The sequence below is a fragment of the Eptesicus fuscus genome, chromosome 4, assembly GCF_027574615.1.
Source record: "Eptesicus fuscus isolate TK198812 chromosome 4, DD_ASM_mEF_20220401, whole genome shotgun sequence".
Taxonomy (NCBI): domain Eukaryota; kingdom Metazoa; phylum Chordata; class Mammalia; order Chiroptera; family Vespertilionidae; genus Eptesicus; species Eptesicus fuscus.
This window is the reverse complement of record NC_072476.1, coordinates 75,393,066-75,401,871: the sequence shown is the minus strand read 5'-3', so window position 1 is coordinate 75,401,871 and position 8,806 is coordinate 75,393,066.

The window sequence follows — 8,806 nt, the reverse complement described above, 5'->3', positions numbered from 1 at the left end:
CTCAGGGCCCTGGCCCTTGGGAATGGCTGCATGCTTAGCAGTACAGGTTGAGGGTCCCAGGGGTGAGAAGGCCAGCAACTTCAAGTGGTTTTCTGTAGCCCTTGGTAAGACAAATACAGTTTTTACAATACCTACATATCCCCACATCGCATGTGTGTTTATGAGAGGGTTGAGAACTGTAGCACCGTTTTTAAAAAGTAGACTTTTTATATTGTATTCCCAATTCCATATACAGACAATCCAACTGAAGGAAAACTTATGTGCCCTAGTAAATGAACATCTGGGCATTATTTAAAATTGTGTTGTGAAAGTGTCAGTGAACTAAACAATAATATCCATTAGTCTCTGTGTTTGTGTGAGTGGGAAGATAGCCCTGTATTGTCCTCTTCCCATGGGTTTCGGGCTTAGTAAGTAAGAGGGAGAGCTGGCATGTCCAGCGAAAGGAGGCCCACTCCTGTGTCCCACCCTCCTGCTTTTTTCTAAAATTATTAGCTAAATGCTAGGTCTTCTACCACTGCTGCCTCCAGCACCAGGCACTTGTAGGAAGTGATCAGCCTAGCAGGAGGATGAGATGGCGAGCTTTATGAGGCTGGGAGGGGTGTGGGAAAGGCAGAAAAGTGAGGGGAGTGGTGCTGTCACTGTCCAAAGCACCAGGACCGAATGGAGAGAGAGGGCAGGGGCTCTCTGGTGGTTTTTCATGTTGACTAGATTGCTTCTTGGCTTGCAATTCAGTAAGTCCTGAGCCCTAATCTCACATAGAATTATAGAGGTTGTGGCCTGACCCAAGAATTGGTTGCATCAATAGAAATAATTGGCTTTTAAACTAGGCTAATGTGTCCTCTTGAAATGGAGGAGAAATGGCAGCTCCTTTCGCTGGAATTTCATTTTGGCCACTGTCTGTTTTATACCTTCTTTGGAGATAAGGTCTTATTTGCAAATGGGCAGCTCAGACCGGAGACAACTCTTCCACGTTACAGGTGACTATGGCAAACCACAGCAGAGCCCATCCACACGCACAGTGGCTCTGTCTGTTTTATTCTGACTGGTTAAAAGCGTCAGTTGGTTCTTACTTTATAATCCAGAGCTTGACCGGAAAATTAAGCTCTCCAATATAAATGTCAGAACACTGGCCAGACTTACTGAATTTTTTTTTTTTGGGGGGTGCATTTTATTGTTACAAAGGTATTTGAAAATGCATGGCTAATGATGTCTAGTATCTTTATATTATGTTTTATATCTTAGACTGGAAAGCTACATAATTGGAAAGTAATATTATCGCTAATTTTGAAACTGAAGATATTTTAGTTTATACACATTATTGTTGCCTTTGTTTAATATTTTTTGTTTCTAGTTATGACATAGTCTACTAATAGACTCATCTTAATATATTACGAGTGACATTTATAATATAATGTTCTTTTCAAAAGCATACTGATTTTCAGTGTCGGCATTTTTATTTTATCACCATTGACCTAGTTAAAGCAAATAAACATTGTTAAGCAGAAGTATGTGTTTTTTAACATAAAAGGCAGAATTATGTTCCCCAAACCCTGAGACTTTACATAGGTACATTTTAATTTTAGTATAATAAAAAGTTTTCCCCAAGCCCTGAGACTTTACATAGGTACATTTTAATTTTAGTATAGTAAAAAAATTTTTGACTTCTGCATATACACACCTCACTCCCAAAATAGTAGTTATTAACTCAGGAGCTTTAAAAAGGCACTGGGATCCATCCATGGACATTTTCCCAGGACTTTAAAAACAGCAGTTCCTTTCTGCATGAAGATCTTAAGGAGCACTGCCAATCCCTGCAGAGGCCAAGGAGGGCTGGATCTGTTTCCCTCCGCCTTCTTTTTTTAAAATTATTTTTTATTGATTTCAGAGATGAAGGGAGAGAGAAAGAGAGATAGAAACATCAGTGATCTGAAAGAATCATTGATTGGCTGCTCCCCGCTCACGGATCGAGCCTGCAAGCCGGGCATGTGCTCCAACCAGAACCGAACCATGACCTCCTGGTTCATAGGTCAACGCTCAACCACTGAGCCACGCCAGTCCCTTGGCCTTCTTGGTAGATAATGCTTCTACCTCTTAATATCCCTGTCTTCTGAGCAGAGGGTGTAAGGCCAAGCCATAGGGGGTAAAAGAAAAGCACCTGAAAAGCAAATCCATATTGGGGATGAGGAGTGTTGAAGGGAAGAGCAGGGGAAAAATGTCTTTCTCAGGAGGTAATTTATCTTGAAATCAGTCAATTTAAAATTCTGAGCAGCCTCTGCAAAACTATTAATAGATTCCTAGAAAACCTCATTGTGTGCCACCCACACGTTCCCCTCTATTTCTAAAAGCAGGTTCACAGACATCCATGATAGATATGGGATTCCTATGGGAAGCAAAAGAGGTTTGGGGGCAGCAATTATCTGCTTGGACAAGGCAGGACAAGGAGCAGGGGAGTGATCTGGCTGCTCCCAGAAAACTGACAGGTTGTAGGATAATTGCCCATCAGGACATGCTGAAACAATGTGCCAAAAGAAAGAAGACCTAAAATGATTAGAGTAGAAGCTACAGGATAGTGGAAAGCATGTTGGTTTGGAGCTAAGGATCTGGGTTTGAGCATTGGCTTTGCATTACAGCTGTGGAGAACTGAATATGTTTTCTGCGAGGTTTGATTTTTCTCATCTATGAAATGAGGGTTGAAATATCCTCCAATGGGTTGTTTGAGACTTCAAAATAGTGTGTGTGAAAGTGTATTTAACACTAGACAATATGGAGTCCTTGAGGGGTAAGAAAGAGTGGACAGGAGAGGGCTGCGCCAATGATCACTGGATTGACGCTGACTGATATCACGTTTCCCAAGCTGAAGCTCTTTTCACCATTGACTGACATTTCTGTTTGCAAGTTCAAAACCAAGGCTTTTCCTATTTACCCAGAGTTGGTCTTATCACAGCAGTGAATGTGAACCACACTCAAAGAGGCCAGTGTGTAAGGTCAGCATGAGTTTCTTCATTCAGTGTGGAGATCAACCTTCTAGTTAAAGAATACCTCTCATCCCTTCTCTATGGCTCTCTTTCTTATTATGGAGATATATCTGGCCTTCATTCATAACAGATGGCTTTGGTGAGTGGGGACAAAAGGGATGGGGTGGTCTTGTGTGCTATTTTATGGGAAGCGGGAGAATTGCCCCTACTGTAATATTAAAGGTCACCTTTGAGGCACAGGAGGCCCTATTTGTCAAACCCAAAGTCTCAGACACTGGGACAGTGCTGGGTCAACACTGGCTTTTGCAATTCCTGCTAGACCATGGGGACAGGGTCTGTTTTAGTCACTGCTGTGTTCCAGTCCTCAGCATGGTGCCCGGCACATAGGATAGATGCTCAGTAAACTGCTGTGGGAAGAGCAGAGTTCCATATGGAACTTTAAAATGTATAATTTTATCTCACATTTTTTAGACTACAGATGACTTTTGGGGATAGCCCTAATTAGATCATGAGCACACTCACAAATTCTCAGGGAGTTATTATGGGAAGACCTCAATATACACACTTTGTATGTGCTGCTGCTTACCCTCCTCAGTTTCTAAGGGCATCGTTCTTTGAAAGGACCCTCAGATTTAGGGTAAGCCCTAGTTTCTGGCTTCACTAATGCTAGGGAGCCATCCTTAAAGTGCCACAAGTAGTCACCCTGTACCCTTCCACTCTTTGTGACATTAGTAGCAGTTTACCCTTTGCACTAATGTGGGGGTGGGGAGGGAGAGGCCTTAGAATAATCAGACATTTTTATTGCCATTGTCAGGGAATGTTCTAAATTCCTGACTTTCTTCCATGTATACTCAATCACCAAACCCAGTAGGCTCTACATCAGGAACAAATTGTTGGAGGAGAAAAATATTGGGTTGGTCTGTGTTAGAGAAATCTAGGGCTCAGGATGTCTTCTTTAACAGGTATTATCCATGGGAGTTAGTTATAAGGAAATGGGGAATGAATGGATTTTTAAAACAAAAACAAAATTTTCTCTTTGAACCAAAACAACCAATTAAAAATGCAAGGCCTAACCAATATGAAACTACATTTGGGGGAAAAATGCTTCTAATAATGCCCTTTAATTGGGAATTCACCTACTACACCAAAATATAAATATTCCCCAGATAAAATTACTGGTATTTTGTGGTTCTCATTTGAATTGAAGGTCATTCCAGTAAATGCTAGAAGAGTCACGTGAGTCAGCATGACAGGGGCAGACCTATTTATCTCCTTTCTGTTCATCCTGAAATTCACGGAACAATATTCTCTCACATTCCTTATTCCTTGACTATTTCCAGTGTTTCATTGGAAAGTGTTACAATGAGAGAGAATGGCACTTTAATCATGTGGTCTACTCTCAGGAAAAATGGAAGCAGGAGGAGGTAAAAGTGGAAGAAAAGTTTAAGAATGGGAAACAGTGCTAAGAGAAGCAAAGGGTGGGGAGTTGTGGGAGGATAAGAAGAAGACAGATGGGAAATACATGGATGGCTGCCAACCTCTCTGCTCAGACAAAGGGATCCTGTTATAAGACTCCTCTGATGTGGGATTTTATTAGACCACCTGGTTATTTCTGTATTTGTGATAACAGGAGACTTTGCATCTTAGAATTAAATTTTCTAATGATTCAACATAATTATCTTAATATATATCTAACTGTGCTGCTGAGTTCTTCAGCTGCAGGTATTTGGCAAATAATCATTCAGTCTTGTATTCTTGCAATTGGCAGGACTACAGGGTCTCTACGAGTATCTGGAAGATAGAGCAATAAGTTCTCAAAGAAAAGAAAGGTCTGTCTTCTCACTCCCTGGGTTAGTGGTAGAGTAAAGTAGAGGTGACCAGACCTCAGGGCCCTCCAGGATACCCTTGTGGCCACCATTTAATTTATAAACCCAAATTCCTCCTATTTTATTATAAAAGTAATTTGTCAGCCTATGGCATGGACTGAGTCCCCTAGGTGGTCAGAAATATTAACAAGACCTGTTCATATGTGAAATAATTCATTGAACTCACACAATTTATTTTTTAAGTTCCTAAATACCATCAAGACATAATAGAGTTGAAATGAAGTTCAGTTTTCAATTGTTTAAACTGTCCATAATGAGGATGCATATGTACCATTTATATATACATACTTTTAAAGAGCCTTTATTAAAACAACAGCAATAAATTCAGTTACTAACTTGCATAGGTTAAATGGATGCATGTTTTACTTAGGAAAGTTCTTAATGCCTAGACCTAGTTTCTGGAAAGCAGGAGTGGATATAATTACTTGAGCACTGGAGCAGCTTCTAGTGTGTTGGGGTTATCTCTGTCCTCGTGACTCATTTAAAGGAAGGAAATGAATTGGTGATATGACTTAGCAGTTCTCTTTCCCAACCCTCAGAGCTAATATAGTTCTTGTGGATAGAGTTCCAACTGGAATGTTAAAGTTTTTCTCCTCCTTTCTTTGGGGGAAATGTCCTTAGATATATGTCAATTTTTGTGTGTTTTGTTGTAAGTTCACAGATCAAGTAAACTTGATATACTCACTGCTAGCTAAGCAGATATTCATACACATATTAGAAAACCCCATTTTATCTATCTCTGGGAATGACAGCATATTTGTCTGGTGGATTTCATAACTGGTAGATAATGCCAGAAAATATAATCCTCTGCAAACAAAAATGTTAGAACACATAATAGAGGTTAGCCATCTGTGGAAGGAATCTATTTTGAAAGTGTAACTCAAGGTAGTATTTCTTTGGGGGGCGGGGGGAGGAGTGAAGAACTGTTTTATATCTTGATTGTGGTGGTAGTTACACAACTCTCTATTTGTCAAAGTTCCTAAAATTCAAAGGGTGAATTTTACTGTATATATATATTAAAAATAAGTTTAAAATATAAAGGAAACATACAAAAATGCTACTTTGCACATTATTATGAAAAGAGTAATAGAGGATATTTGGGAAATATCCAATGACAGTTAAGGCGACCAGACTCCACCCTCTAATCAGTTCATATCTATGGAATACATCCAATATGCATATAGCCTATAAAGAGAGGAACTGGGTTATATGAATTGATAACAAAAGAAGAAACTTTAAATGGCAGAAAACAGCTTTGTTTGTTTTTTTCTTGTATATATTCTATTCAACAAGAATATCATGAGGTAGGGATGGTGCATTAAGTTATCCTTCAAGGTCTTCTAATCTTTGGTCCTGATTGCATTCAGTAAACAGTCTTCTATAATTGGCCCAACGTTCTTTGATGTGTAAAGTAGTGAACAAGATCATTCTGGTCATTAGAATATATACTCCTACCCATTGTAAATCAATAGATTGACTTTCAGGTTCACAGATCACTCTTGGAATCATTTTCCCTAAGCCCAATTAATTGAGTGCTCTTACAAAATGAAACTCATGAATCTCCAAACCCACAAGCCAAATTCTGAGTTATGGCAACTATACCAGGCACTGCCTTCCCATGAAGTCTACCTGAGCAGCCAACTGCCTTCTTTCTTTGATACTTTTTGTTAGGTATATCAACCAGACTGTCCCAAGAGTCTACAGGGCAGGGAGTGGAGAGAACCTCATCTACTGGAGGCTTTATAGAGACCTAGAGGTGAAACCTTCCTTTCCATTGGAGCTGGAAGAAAATTCCTCACTTCCCTGAAGTCTATCACATTTGTTTGATGTTCCACTCATTGATAGGGTCCCATGCTGTTCATCACCTTTCCTTGTGAGTGTGTATCACATATTTCTAACAGGATCTGGTTAGAACATCAGAAACTTGCCTGGTACCTTATATGTTCTTGGAATCCAATAATTACTTGGGAATTTATTTGACAAATACTCATTTTCTAGCTTGCTCTTGCTCCCTGGTCCCAAGCAGAATTTTGGTATTACTGGGAAAAAAGCAATAACTGGTTGACTTGGACTTTTCCAATTCACTTCAAGTAAACTTTATATCAATAAACTGCCAAGAACATCTCCAGTGAGGCAGACAGTTTAGCTAAATTAAGGCATAGCAATGAGCAGGGTAGTGCTCTTCAGAAAGCATGCCCCACCCCCACCCCTTTGCTTCATCCTGGCTCAGGATCCTTGCCTAGTGTGTGCCATATTCCTTTGACCTGAGAGGTCGAATGTCTTATTACACTGAAATAATATGAATATATATATGAGGGTTCTGGGGATCAGATGCCACTAATTCTCTGAGGAAGTGTGTCACCAGAGAGTAGAACATGCCCACATAATAGCAAACACCACGATTTCTCTCACTCAACGACTGCAAGTTCTCCAATGACCCTCCAGGCAATGTCCATTGGCTTCGAGGAAATGCCCACCCTAATGAACAGATGGATCTATGATCTCACCTTTTTTTTTTTTTAATGTAGATAGAATTCCTGCTCTATTTCTGCCTTCTGATGAGTGATCATTCTTCATCTTGGAAGACTTTTTCTCCCTTGCACTTTATAGTTCAAGATCTTGATTGACCTACTTTATGATGATTTTTTTCTATTGATTCTGTTCACTAAAATCATTCTTGGAAAATATATATACTTACAAAATATATGTACTTAGCTCCTCATGTACATGGGCACATATCCTATCTCTGAAAAAACAAACACACACAAGAATCTGGTAATATTGGTTGCCTCTGGGCTGGAACACTGCATGGCTGAGAGAGGAAGTATGGGAGCCCAGCAGCCGAGTTACCAACTTCATAGTCTATAGCAGTGGTCGGCAAACTCATTAGTCAACAGAGCCAAATATCAACAGTACAATGATTGAAATTTCTTTTGAGAGCCAAATTTTTTAAACTTAAACTTCTTCTAACGCCACTTCTTCCAAATAGACTCGCCCAGGCTGTGGTATTTTGTGGAAGAGCCACACTCAAGGGGCCAAAGAGCCGCATGTGGCTCGTGAGCCATGGTTTGCCGACCACTGGTCTATAGGAAGGTGTCCAGTTGCCTGGGTGGAGACTTGTAATTTTATACCTTTCAACTTAGACTTTTGTACACTGGCTGACTTAACTATTCAAATACTTGTGTTTAAAAAAATCTATATTGGCTTTCAAACAGCAAACGTTTAGACAAAATTAGTTTTGGGTTCTCTTCTTTTTAATAATTCTCTTGGAGCATTTCTTTGGACTACTCGATTTTTCAGCCAAAGGTCTTTGGTGCCCCTGGCAGAGTTCACTCTAGTGTGTACATTGGGCATGCAGCCTTATGACCCAGGCTTATGTCATCAGGGAAATAAATATAAGCACCTGAAAAGACTCTGACTAGGAGAAGCCTCCACAAAGTCATTCACCTGGTGAACCACTTCAGGTGCCTCCTCTGTGCCTGCACTGTGCTGGAAATCAGGAAGACAACGTCTAATAAGCCATACATTGGCCTCAAGGAACTCACCCACTGGAAGAAGAAAGTGACAAGCAGGTGTGGAGAAAAAGTCCTAAGAGCAGTACTAGAGGAATCTTGAATAGGTATGTTGATTTGCTGAATATGAGAGAACAAGAAGAATGACATTGCTTTCACATAAAATATTTTCTTTCAAGATACTATTTTTCCCCATTTTGTCATTAAAACCTAGGTTAGAACAACATAAAACAGATGAAGCAATAGCTGTGAAAGTGAGACAAGCAAGGGAAATGCCCCCCTCCCCCTACCAGTGTGTTCTGTAGAACAGAGGGAGACTTTGGTGACTTGACAACTGAGTAAACTGAATTAGGAAAGCCAGGTGCGTGTAAGTAAAAAATAAATGACTTTCAACCTTGAAAATTCAGACAATCATGAATCTGATCTGAAGATT